This window comes from Hippopotamus amphibius, chromosome 7 (genome assembly GCF_030028045.1).
Source record: "Hippopotamus amphibius kiboko isolate mHipAmp2 chromosome 7, mHipAmp2.hap2, whole genome shotgun sequence".
NCBI lineage: Eukaryota > Metazoa > Chordata > Mammalia > Artiodactyla > Hippopotamidae > Hippopotamus > Hippopotamus amphibius.
Genome location: NC_080192.1, coordinates 85,012,060 through 85,023,889, shown reverse-complemented (window position 1 = coordinate 85,023,889; position 11,830 = coordinate 85,012,060). Strand labels below are relative to the sequence as shown.

The following is an 11,830-nucleotide window of genomic DNA, read 5'->3' as shown; positions in this document are numbered from 1 at the left end:
ACTTCAAATCCCCCACCCCAATCTACTTATCATTTATGTAGCTTTGCCTTTCCTAGAATGTCATAAACGGGGACATACTGTGTGTAGCCTCCTCAAACTGAATTCTTTCACTTAATATATACTGAAGATTTATCCATGTCTTTCAAAGGTTAATGGTTCATTCCTTTCTACTATTGAGTAATATTCCATTGCATGTGTCTGGGAGGAAAAACAATTTTCCCTCTACCTTTCTAGGTTCTTGAGACTCCCCCCCACCCCCATAGTAAAAGACATTACCAGGAGGAAAACAGAAGTTGTATATCATATATACCTCCTGTATACAGGGGAGATACCAAGGAAAACTGAATCACTCCTTGACATGACCAAAGCCATCATCTTAAATACCATCTTCAGCTAAAAATGGAAGAAAATTGTTGGGGAAGGGGGGAAGCCAGTTATAGCAGGTTATCATGCAAAGTACTGTAAACAAGGGTATAATTGTTTGCAGATTTAAGTCAGGACTTCTCCATTGATAAGAGTTGCTTTGGATTTATTATCCTTCTATTTCTGGTGCAAAGAGGGCCATACCCTTACAAATGGAGATTTCCTTATTGTAAATGTCCTTCATAAAAGGACAATCTCAGTTTTCTGAGGTTGTGGGGTTTTTTGTTTTGTTTTGTTTTTTTAGCAGAGTGAAATAATTCTTATGCCAGAGAGGCATATTTTGGGGTGGTATTGTCTACTCCCATTGACATGGATGTACCCCAATTTGCTTATGCATTCATCTATTGAAAGATATTTTGACTTCTTCAAGTTTTTAGCCATTATAAGTAGAGCTCCTGTGCATAATTCCATCTTTGTTTGCATTTGGACATAGATTTTCAAAGCAGTTGCCTAAATACTGGAAGTGCAATTGTTGGATTCCAAGGTGAGACTTGTTTAGCTTTGGAAAAAACTGCCAAATTGTGTTACAAAGTAGCTGTACATGCATCCCACCAGCAATGAGGGAGAGTTCCTGTTGTTCTTCACTGTTGACTTAAAAAAAAACATATGCACAGCGTGAGAGTTGCCAGTTAAGTTTTATTTGGGACAAAATGAGGACTGCAGCCCAGAAGACAGCATTTCAGATAGCTCTGAGAAACTGCTCCAAGGAGGTGAGGGGAGGAGCCAGGGTATATAGGAGTTTTGCAACAAAGGACAGGTAGTCAGGAACATCAAAAACTTACCATTAATTAAACAAAACCAGATCTCATGTTAAGGAATTTAGTGCTTCTCTATGAATAGGAAGATAAGCTTTGGGCTCACTGAAATCATTCCTTTGATATGCACCTTAGCTATCTGGAGCCTGTGTTTTCACTTCCTGAGTTTCCTTAGAGCTCACCACTGGGAGCAGCTTGCCGTCTGATGGCTGCGAGATGGCAGGCATTCTTTTCAGCCCTGAGTTCTCTGCTTATGTTGAAGGGCTACAATCGTTGATGACTGTGACATCCTTTGTTTATTGATATGGCAGGAAATATTCCATTTATAAATATTCCATTTATCAGTCCCTCCTCTTGGTTGGAAATTTGGCCAATGTTTGGGAGACATTTCATGACCAAATATTGTCCCATGGTGCTGGGAGGTTCATCCCAGATCAGGCAAATTTTCTTGTTGATACGCCACTCCAGGTATTAATTTTTGGATTAGGCCCTGTTTAATCATTAGATTAAAGAGTCTTTGGATCCTCTGTCTTACTAATCTATTATGATCCAGGAAATGTTTTCCCTTGTTGCATCTTCCCATATATAGAGTTGCACTATCACAATCATTGATTGCATACAGAACTATATATTTGATCAGCTGTTTCAAGTTGCCTAGTTGTCATTATTTTTTGTTAGAGGCTCAGGCACACAATTAGTAATACAAAAACAATAATCTTGTAAAACAGGCAAAATACAAATAATATAGTTAATGACATTAATAGAGTTATAAGTAAATATTTAAGCCAAGAGCTTTTTATGCCAAACTAGTTTTTTAAGAGCTTGTCAAGGTTTTGGGAGTGGGTCACTTAAGGCAGAAATCTGATTTTTCATCTGGTTAATTAAACATGTTATAGTAGAGGATTCATCAGGTATAAAAACACAGCATTCAGTTTGAATCTTAGCACAGGTACGTCCCTGAGACGTAAGGATGCCAAGGGCCACATGGTTTTGTAGCACTGTTTTTGTTTTTTGTTTGTTTGTTTTTTTCTTCTTTGTCATAGAGACCTAAGAATTCAGTAGGCTAGTATATTTCCCAAAGTCATAAAGTTATAAATCCTATTCATCAGTTCATTTAATCCCATGTAATTGATTCCTGTTGATTTGGATGAAGTAATCAGGTTTTCCGTCATTTATTACATAGTTCAGTGGTATCCTCTAAAGGCCATCAGAAACGTATGTTTGTTTAAAAAGTTCTTTTTATGAGTCTTCTTGAAAATCTTCATTTTGTAAGAGCATCTGGACAAAACATAAAATAGCATGGTTAAAGATTTGAGTACAATGTAATTAGTAGGAAATTGGATATTTCTGTGACATATAACATTTTAGAATAACTAGAATTATGACATTATATCAAGGCATCTCCTAATATGTATCTATATATTCTAACCTCAGGTTCCTTCTTGACAATGTTTCTGAAGTAATTAAAGATACCAAATAAACAGTTTAACAGTCATCTGAGATGTCTTAGGATGCTCCCTTGAAGCATCCCAGAGTCAGCTGGAGACTATAAAAGAGCTTTAGTTAGATTTTGAGAAGTTTGTTAAAAATATCAAAAAAGGTTTAAAAACACTACAGGATCATAGGTCACTCTGAAACAATACTTATTCATTTAACCAAAGTCACAAAATGATTAAAAGAAAACAAATACAGATCCCTTAAGGGCAGAGAAACTCACACAATCTGCTTCATATACCTGCATGGTGCCTATTTCTCATGTGGAATAGTCTGGAAACAAAAAATCCAGGGTAAATGCAACCACTTAACAATGCCATCAGGAAATAAAGTCCTACATGTTTTCTGACATCACAATTATAACTTTCAGGATAGAGTCAGGAACACAGGGTCACCTGATATAAGATGATGTTTACTACACAAATCAGACCCAACACAAATATATTAAGAACTGGAGAAAAGAGAATGTAAGAGAAGGTTATCAATCCAAGAAAGTATAAAATCAATGTGTGAGTGGACATGTTGAAGCTTGCAGGAAGACAGGCTGGAATATAATTTTATTTGTTTCTAACTATCATTATCTAACATCCCAATAGTTACATATTTTAAAATACGTTTCAGAGGTACTTCCCTGGACAGAAACCATTTTAAACAACATTGTCATAAAACAAGGCCACTGGGTGTGATGGAGTAAGGCACAAGCAAGAGCACTCTGTGATCATGTCAACACACAGGATCAAAAGAGATTTATGCAAACACAAAAATGAGGAAAGACAAAACTGACTTGTTTCCTTAGAAATTAATTTTAGTTCTAGTCCCTTCTTTTGCTATCCAAATAAACCAACCACTTCTAAGACATGTTTTCTTTCTTTTCCCTCAAAATATAATTCATTTCCTCGTACCTTTTTTCTTATTTTAATTAATTTATTTTATTTATTGGCTATTTGTTGCTGTGCGTGGGCTGTCTCTAGTTGTGGCGAGTAGTGACTACTCTTTGTTACAGTGCACGGGCTTCTCATTGCCATGGCTTCTCTTGTGGAGCACAGGCTCTAGGTGCACGGGCTTCAGCAGTTGCAGCACGTTGGCTCAGTAGTTGTGGCTAGCAGGCTCTAGAGCGCAAGGTCAGTAGTTGTGGTGCATGGGCTTAGTTGCTCCATGGTGTGTGGGATTGGCAGGTGAATTCTTAAGCACTGCACGACCAGAGAAGTCCCTCCTCATCCTTCTCGACTGAAAATACACTTTTTATTTTTCTACTGTACACTGAAATGTTTCTGTATTATTTCTATTGGCTTTAATTACATCTTTAAATTAGAATCCTCAACTCTTAACCTTAATTGCTAATGAAAGTTAAGAAGTAATTATGAAGTATTTTTTTACATTAGCATTCTGTAGATTGCTAAACATAAATATCAGTGATAATTTCTAAAAACATTTGTTTTCTTGTTGAAAACATCTCACTTATAGAAAACATTTTCATTAATAGTCCTAAATACCTTTAGTTTCTCTATTTAGTAGTTGATGTCTCAGTATCTTAATTTTTTGGGGGGGGTAATTATCTATTCAATAAACTTCCATTACTTAAACTAGCATAGCTCTAGAACTTCAGGTTATCAAATATCTGTAAAGATCATTTTCAGTGAACATTTCTAAAATATAATTATTTTAGAGTTTATCAAAAGTTCTTATTTACATTTAAAGTCTCATCATATCATTTTCCTTGCAACAGATATAATGTCTTACTTGATTTCTATTAAACCCAGGTACAATAAAGTATTATACTTAATATTGGTGACACTGAAGACAAGTCTATATTAATTAGATCAACAAACTTTAATACCAGGTATCAACTTAATATTGAATATTTCCCAGTTCACATGAACCTGAAAATCATTTTGGCCAGTTTCTTTTATATTTAATTTGTAAGCACTTACTTTTAGATTGAATACAGCTCTTACAAATTCAATTTTGATAATACTTCTCAGAGTTAGAGCTATCTCATATGTATAATGTGTACACAGACATACAATATAAAAGCCAAAACTAGAGATGTCATGGCTTACTTAGAAACTTAGTTATGAATCAGGTATTACGATATAAAATTACTTGTTTACAAGCAGTTGGAATACATTAAAGTTGTTTGCTCAGACAACTAAGGCTTTATTATTTGTAAAGTTTGGCTGAGGATGCATTTTCAGCAGTTTGAATTTTAAAACTGCTGCCTTTCTTTTCTTGGTTTCAGGTCTTGCCTGATTGAGCCAATGAGGCTCAGTCTCAGGTCCTTGTGGCCTGTATTTACATTCTGGTTCATAGAGATTTGAAGGAGAAAGACAGTTGTTTTTAGTTCCCCAAAGAACAAGTCTGTCACCTAAATGATACTAAAGATTTTATCAGTGACAAGATTTCTAACTAAACTGAAATTTATTTTATAAGTTCTATGTTCTAGAACTTTAGAGTTTAATTTATTATGCCTTCAAAGGTTTGTATAAGGCATTCAGCAAAGACCTTCATTTTGAGTTCACAAGTTAAGCCCAGAGCAAAATCACCATTTTTATTAGCCCTTGAATATTAGTTCCCAGTTTTTACTTATTGTATGGCTCAGGTAACCCTATTGGTTTCCTTTAGTGGTGTTTAATATTTTCTGAGGGGCAGTCTAAATGCCTGTCTTGTAATACCATGCAGGGAAAGTATTTCCCAGTGAAACATGCCTATCCCACAATATAATTAAACAAAAGAGATGTAACCACCTTATATAAAGCCCTTTTAAATATACCCATGTTGTTGCAGGAAGACAGACCCCTTCCAGGGCCCAAGAGTGGGCTCTTGTCTAACACTCAGAAATGAATTGTCCAAGGAGACACACATGCTGACAGAGCAGGAGACTTTATTGGGAAGGGGCGCCCGGGTGGAGAGCAGGAGGGGAAGGGAACCCATGAGGACTGCTCTGCCGCATGGCTCATAGTCTCGGGTTTTACGGTGATGGGGTGGGTTTCTGAGTTGTTTCTGGCCAATCACTATGACTTAGCGTCCTTTCTGGTGGTGCACGCATCTCTCAGCCAAGATGAACTCTGGTGAGGAGAATTCTGGTGAGGAGAATTCTGGGTGATGGCTAGGACATGTGGACTGGCATTTCCTTTTGACCTTTCCCATGTTCTTCATGTTGGTGGTGGCTTGTTAGTTCCATGTTGTAAAATAACTCATGCAAATTGTTATTGTCTGCCTGGCCAGGGTGGGTAGTTACAATCTGTGTTTCCCCTAACAATTTTATACACATTCATCTCAATTCTGTCAACATTTATACCGTTAACTTTAGCTATTATTAGGATCCAATCAACAAGCTCTTATCTTACAAGAGTTCTAAAAGTTTTTCTTCTTTTTGTTCTCTGTTCATTGTGTCTATTTTTACATAAAAGGCTCTGGGATGCCCAGAGTGGGGTCAAGTGGAGAAACTCAGGCCCTTTGGCCTAATTGTTGCCCCCAAATAATTGCTGGTCAGGTATCTCAGTGTAAATTTTTTTTTAACCCCTTAAATGTATTTTAAAACTGGGGTAAATAGAACAGACTTGTTTGGCTTTTAAGTTGGGGACTAGTAGGGGCCCCTTTTGGCCCATTTAACCTTAGGTAGTGTAGTAATATCGAAACCTTGTGTTTTAATCACGTGTCCGTTTTATTGCTTCCATTTTAAATAACCATCTAAAGATTTATTCATTTGAAACAATTTCTTTAAAATTTCTACCTTGTTGGAAATTGTATCTAGACTTTCCTTACAGGATTTTCCAGTTAATATTAATTATTCTAATGCTTTATTAGCATCTGTAAGACCCTTTGAGGGGAAGCAAAGACTGCAAATGAAGCTTCCCAATCCAGTTTTCCTTGTTTTAAACTAAAGTTCTTAGGTTAAACATTAGATATATCTATCCTTTTTTTTCCCATCTTTAATTTGATTTTTGTTTTATAGGTACCAATAAAACAGCTGTTTATGAGAGTGCTCTAGATTCACCAATTTGTTAGTTTCTCCAATTTAAAAGGATCCATCATTCGGCCATTAATAAAACACACACACATTCACACAGAACATCCTAGGAAGATCAGGTAGAACACTGACATCTCAAAGACACAGGAAGAGAAATGTTAAGTTACCCCCTAGAACGCCTTTGTTTAAAGTCAGAATTTCAAAAAGATATTTTTATCTAGCCAGCTTTTTAACCTTAACTCAACTGCATACACAATAAAAGAGCCTCCTCATTTTTACAGTGAGATTTCCTTAATTTCCAGTTAAGTAAATACTAATTGATATAGAGGCTCATAGGTCTGGATGGTTAACTCAAATTCCTTAGCAAATCTCAATCGATCAGGAAATTCCTTAGCCAAGGCTCTAAGTTTTGCTCAGGTCCAGGGTGTGTAAGTAAGCACCAAGGATGGTTCAACTCTCCCTGTAATAGATTTCTTCCTAAAGGGAGCTATAATCACGTCTTAATTTTTTTCCTTTTTAATCTTCCTATACTGGGGAAGAGGAAGCAGCAGGAGGCATAAGAGTTGGAGAGAAGAGCTCCTGGGCCAGGCAATTCTGATAGAAAAAGATTTGTGGGAGGAGCAGAAGGAGAGAAGGAGTCAGAGACAAAGTGCTAGCAGCCTTTTTTTTTTTTTTTTAAGTTCTGACATAGTTTCAAAAAGTTACTCTGTCATTTTCTCTTTTATAACATCCATAATATGACTGTTTTTCTTTCGCAAATAAGCTTTTAATGTGGTGTGTTAAAACTCAAAGCTCATGATTTACAAGCCAAATCCAAGGTCATGTAGATTTTCTATGTTTATAATTTTGATAGTTTCGCATTTTAAATGTCTGTTAATAAATTTGAGTGAATTTGGTGTAAGTTTTAAAGTTTGTGTCTACAGTCATTTCATTTCATACAGTTTCCAGTTAATTGTTCCTTAACTATTTTGGAGAAGCCATGGGATATCTGACTCTACTTCAGTTTGAATTTCCACTGTTCAGTGGACCTAGCAGAACTGCCCTCAGAGGGCAGGGCCGCTGCTGAACTGAGGGCGGCTTGATGTGCCCGCTCCCATTGGCTGGCAGGGAACGCGAGCCCGCCTCCCTGACCTGCAGTGGGAATGTGCCTTTGGCCCTGGACTTGGCTCCTCCTACAGCTGACAGGACCCTGGTCTCCCCAGAACCTGCTGGGAGGTGGTGCTGCTGAAGGAAAAGGTGTGGAAAAGTAGGGGAGAAGGTTCCTGTGCATGGATGACTGCTGAGAGTGTCTGACTTCAGAGGACCCAGGAGAGGAAGGGCTTGATGTGAGAAACAAAAAAATGGGTCTTTAGCCATTTTGTGTGTGTGTGTTGTTCTTTGGTGTGTGGTGTCCAGTTTTCCCATCACCGGTTATTGAGGAGACTGTCCTTTCCCCAGCGTATGTTCTTGGCTCTTTTCTTGTGAATTAACTGACCATAAAAATGTAGGTTTATTTCTGGGCTCTCTGTTCTGTTCCTCTGGTCTGTATGCCCATTTCTGTGCCAGTTCCACACTCTTTGGGGTCTGTAGCTTCGTAACTTAGTGTGAAGTCAGGGAGCGAGATGCCTCCAGCCTGTTCTCCTTTCTCAGGGTCACCTTGGCTATTCTGGGCCCTTTGTGGTTCACACGCATCTTAAGATTGTTCTGTTTCTATGAAAAATGTCATTGGAATTTTGGTAGTGATTGCAGTGAACGTGTACATTAATTTGCATATAATGCATATTTTTATTATTTTGACCACACCAAACTGCATGCAAGATGCGGGATTTTAGTTCCCCAACCAGGGATCAAATGCAAGGCCCCTTGCAGGGGAAGTGCAGAGCCCCAACCACTGGACCGCCAGGGAAGTCCCACCTTAGAATGCGTATTTTAACAATATTCTTTTAATCCACGAGCATGGGGTAACTTTCCATTTATTTTTGTCTGTTCAGTTTCTTTTATTAGCGTCTTACAGTTCTTAGTGTGCGGGTCTTTCACATTCTTAGTTAAATGTACTCCTTAGTGATCTTTTTTGGATGCAATTGTAAATGGGATTTTTTTTTAAAGTCTTTCTTTCTGATGGTTCATTATTAGTATATAGAATCACAAGTGATTTTGGGGTATTGATTTTTTTGTACCCTGCAGCTTTACTGAATTCATTTTTTAATTCTAATGGTTTCGTGGTGGTTGGATGTGGAAACTAGAATTCAGAAATCCCACTGTTTCAACTACATCCACGTCATCCACAGCACCCAAGACATAGTGGCTCCTAGTATAATCTTCCTATGGTGCCTCTTATAATATGTGGTCTCCTACAAGGGCGATTAGCATCACCACTGTGGGTGAAGTGGATTTGGGTAGGCCTTGGCCTCTATAACAAAGTATGATGTCTGGTTTTCTGACGTGGTATGACATGGTTGTTTTGATAAGCAGCTTATTTTCTAGTAAATTCCAAGTGGATAAAGAACTTTAAATAGCAGTACAAAGTTTTCCACATTCACAAAACATTCCAGTGTGTTTTACCTTATGAGAGTGTCAGGGCCACTCTCCCATGGAAGCAGCACATAACCCCAAAATGAGGAATAATTATGGTTTCCACATTGTAATCCTATCCACAGACCCACTTCACCTTTCACCAGCTGCCCTGACTTTGTAGAAATGTCTTTTTCCATTCTAATCCATTTTTCTTTTCCTGGAACAATTATGGGGATTTTCATTTTAAAACCTTGTTGGATTTAAAGTGTACAAGGTGGGCATGATCTGGGTGGCTTTTCCTGCATGGCTTCTTTAGCATAGGATGTCTTCAGTGTTTATCCACATTGTAACATTTATCATTATTTCATTTTTTTCATTGTGATTAAAAACATAACACTTATCATTTAGACCATTTTAAGTATACAGTTCTATGGCATTAACTACATTCACATTGTTGTAAAAATATTGTCACCATCCATCTCCAGAACTTTTTCATTTTCCCCATGTGAAATCGTAACCATTAAACACTAACTCCCCTCAACCCCTGGCAATCTTATTCTACTTTGCCTTTGAATGTGACTTATCTGGATACCTCATACTAGTGGAATCATAGAATGTTTGTCCTATTGTGTCTGGCTTGTTTCAGTTAGCATAATGACTTCAAGGTTCATCCACACTGTAGCATGTGTGAGAATTACCTTAGTTTTAAAGGTTGAGTCATATTCCATAGTGTATATACTACATTGTGCTTATCCATTCATTGCTGAAGAACACTTGTGTTGCTTCCACCTTTTGGCTCTTGTGAATAATGTTGCTGTGAATATGAGGTGCAAATATCTGTTCCAGTCCTTGCCTTCTAATATTTTGGGTAGATACCCTGGAGCGGAATTGAGGAATCATATATTATTTCCATGTTTCAGTTTTTGAGGAGCCACCATGCCGTTCTCCGCAGCGGCTACACAGTTTTATTCCTTTATAAGAGAGAATAATGCAGCTTATGGATCTACCTTTTTGTGCTTATTCATTTACCTGTTGATAGACATTTAAATCTTTTCTACCTTGGGCTATGGTGAACAGTGCTGCTCTGTATGCTGGTGTACAAGTTTTTGTTTGAACACCTGTTTTCCATTGTTTGGGTATATATCTAGGAGTGGAGTTGTTGAACCACATGGTAATTGTATTTTATATTTTTGAGTAAATGCTAAAGTTTTGTACATATAGACTGCAACCTTGTACATCTCCGCAAGTAACTTTTTTTTTTTATTTTATTCTATTTATTTATTTATTTTTTATTTTTTGAGGGGTACACCAGGTTCAATCATCTGTTTTTATACACATATCCCCGTATTCCCTCCCTTCCTTGACTCCCCCACCTCGAGTCCCCTCCGCAAGTAACTTTTAAGGGTTCCAATTTCTCTACATTGTTGCCAACATTTGTAATTTTTACTTATTTTTAACATAAGCATTCTAGTGTGTGTGAAGGGGTATCACATTGTGGCTTTAATTTGCATTTCCATCATGACCAGTGATGTTTGACATCTTTTCACCTCCTTGGTGACCATTTGTATGTCTTGCCTGGAGAAGAGTCTATGCAAGTCATTTGTCCGTTTCAAGAATTGTTACGTTTGTCTTTTTGTTGTTGAGTTGTAAAAGTTCTGGATATATTCTAGATAGAGAGTCTTATCAGATATATAATGTGCCAATATTTTCTTCCATTCTGTGGACTGTCTTTTTACTTTCTGGATAGTCTCTTTTGATGTACAGAGGTCTGTAATTTTGAGGGGATCTAATTTATCTATTGTATTCTTTCTTTCCTTATGCTTTACTGTTAAATCTAAGAAGCTGTTGCTAAATGCAAGGTTATGAAGATTTAATTCCTGGGTTTATCTGAGAGTTCATACAGTCATTCCTCCGTATCCACTAACCCAGGGTTTAGGTCTGGGGTTTGAGTCAATGTGAGGGTTCAGGGGTCACGGTTTAGGGTTACGGGTCATTGTAGGGGAGTCATGGTGGAGGGTTGTGGTTAAAGGGTCAGGGATTAGAGTTTGGGGGGTCAGGGGTGAGGGTCTGTGGCTAAGGTTAGGGTGTTAAGGTTAGAGGTTGGGGTTTTTAGGGTTAAGGTTAGAGTTAGGTTTAAGCACAACTGGCCCTCATTGCCCTCCCCTCTCCTCGCTGAGGCCTCCAGGATGAATAGGATTTACCCAGGGTCACACAGGAGTCAGGGAGCTGGGCTTGATAACTGTTTTCCTGACCTCCTCTCCCCGAGTCCTGGGCTCTGAGAGAAGAATGAAATGTCTGTTCTTCTCTTGAACTGTTTTTTATCCAACTCAACCTCAGTCAAGGATTAGGGAGAGTGTCCGAAGTCATGCAGGGTTTCCTTCTGCCCTCCCACCTGGGAAGGGTGGTGCTGACCCTCCTCTGCCTGGGCAGCCCCAGGTTCCAGCACAGCCCAGACAGGAGGGCACTCAGTGGACGTGTGTGGATTTATAGAAGACGGGGTGCAGTGACCTGCCAGCCCTCAGAGGCTGTCTTCTCGAGGGTTGGTGGGGCCCTTTTGTCCCATCTGAGCGGGCATCAATAGACAATCAAGTCTCAGGCAGGACAGTCCTTGACCTCTGACTATCCAGGCAGGCATCTGTGGTCCTCCAGCTCAGTCCAGCCTGGGCATTGTCAGGTCGTCATGTACAGTTACGGA

General features: G+C 38.3%; 1 long non-coding RNA gene across 1 annotated transcript in view; it reads right to left on the bottom strand.

Annotated features, from left to right (window-relative positions):
* Positions 1-1,052: 1,052 nt before the first annotated feature.
* LOC130856379 (uncharacterized) overlaps positions 1,053-11,830 on the bottom strand; it is a 53,113-nt gene continuing 42,335 nt past the window's right edge. Inside the window, exon 5 of the long non-coding RNA XR_009054564.1 lies at positions 1,053-2,456. This is a non-coding gene — a long non-coding RNA (uncharacterized LOC130856379). The remainder of the gene's footprint in view (positions 2,457-11,830) is intronic.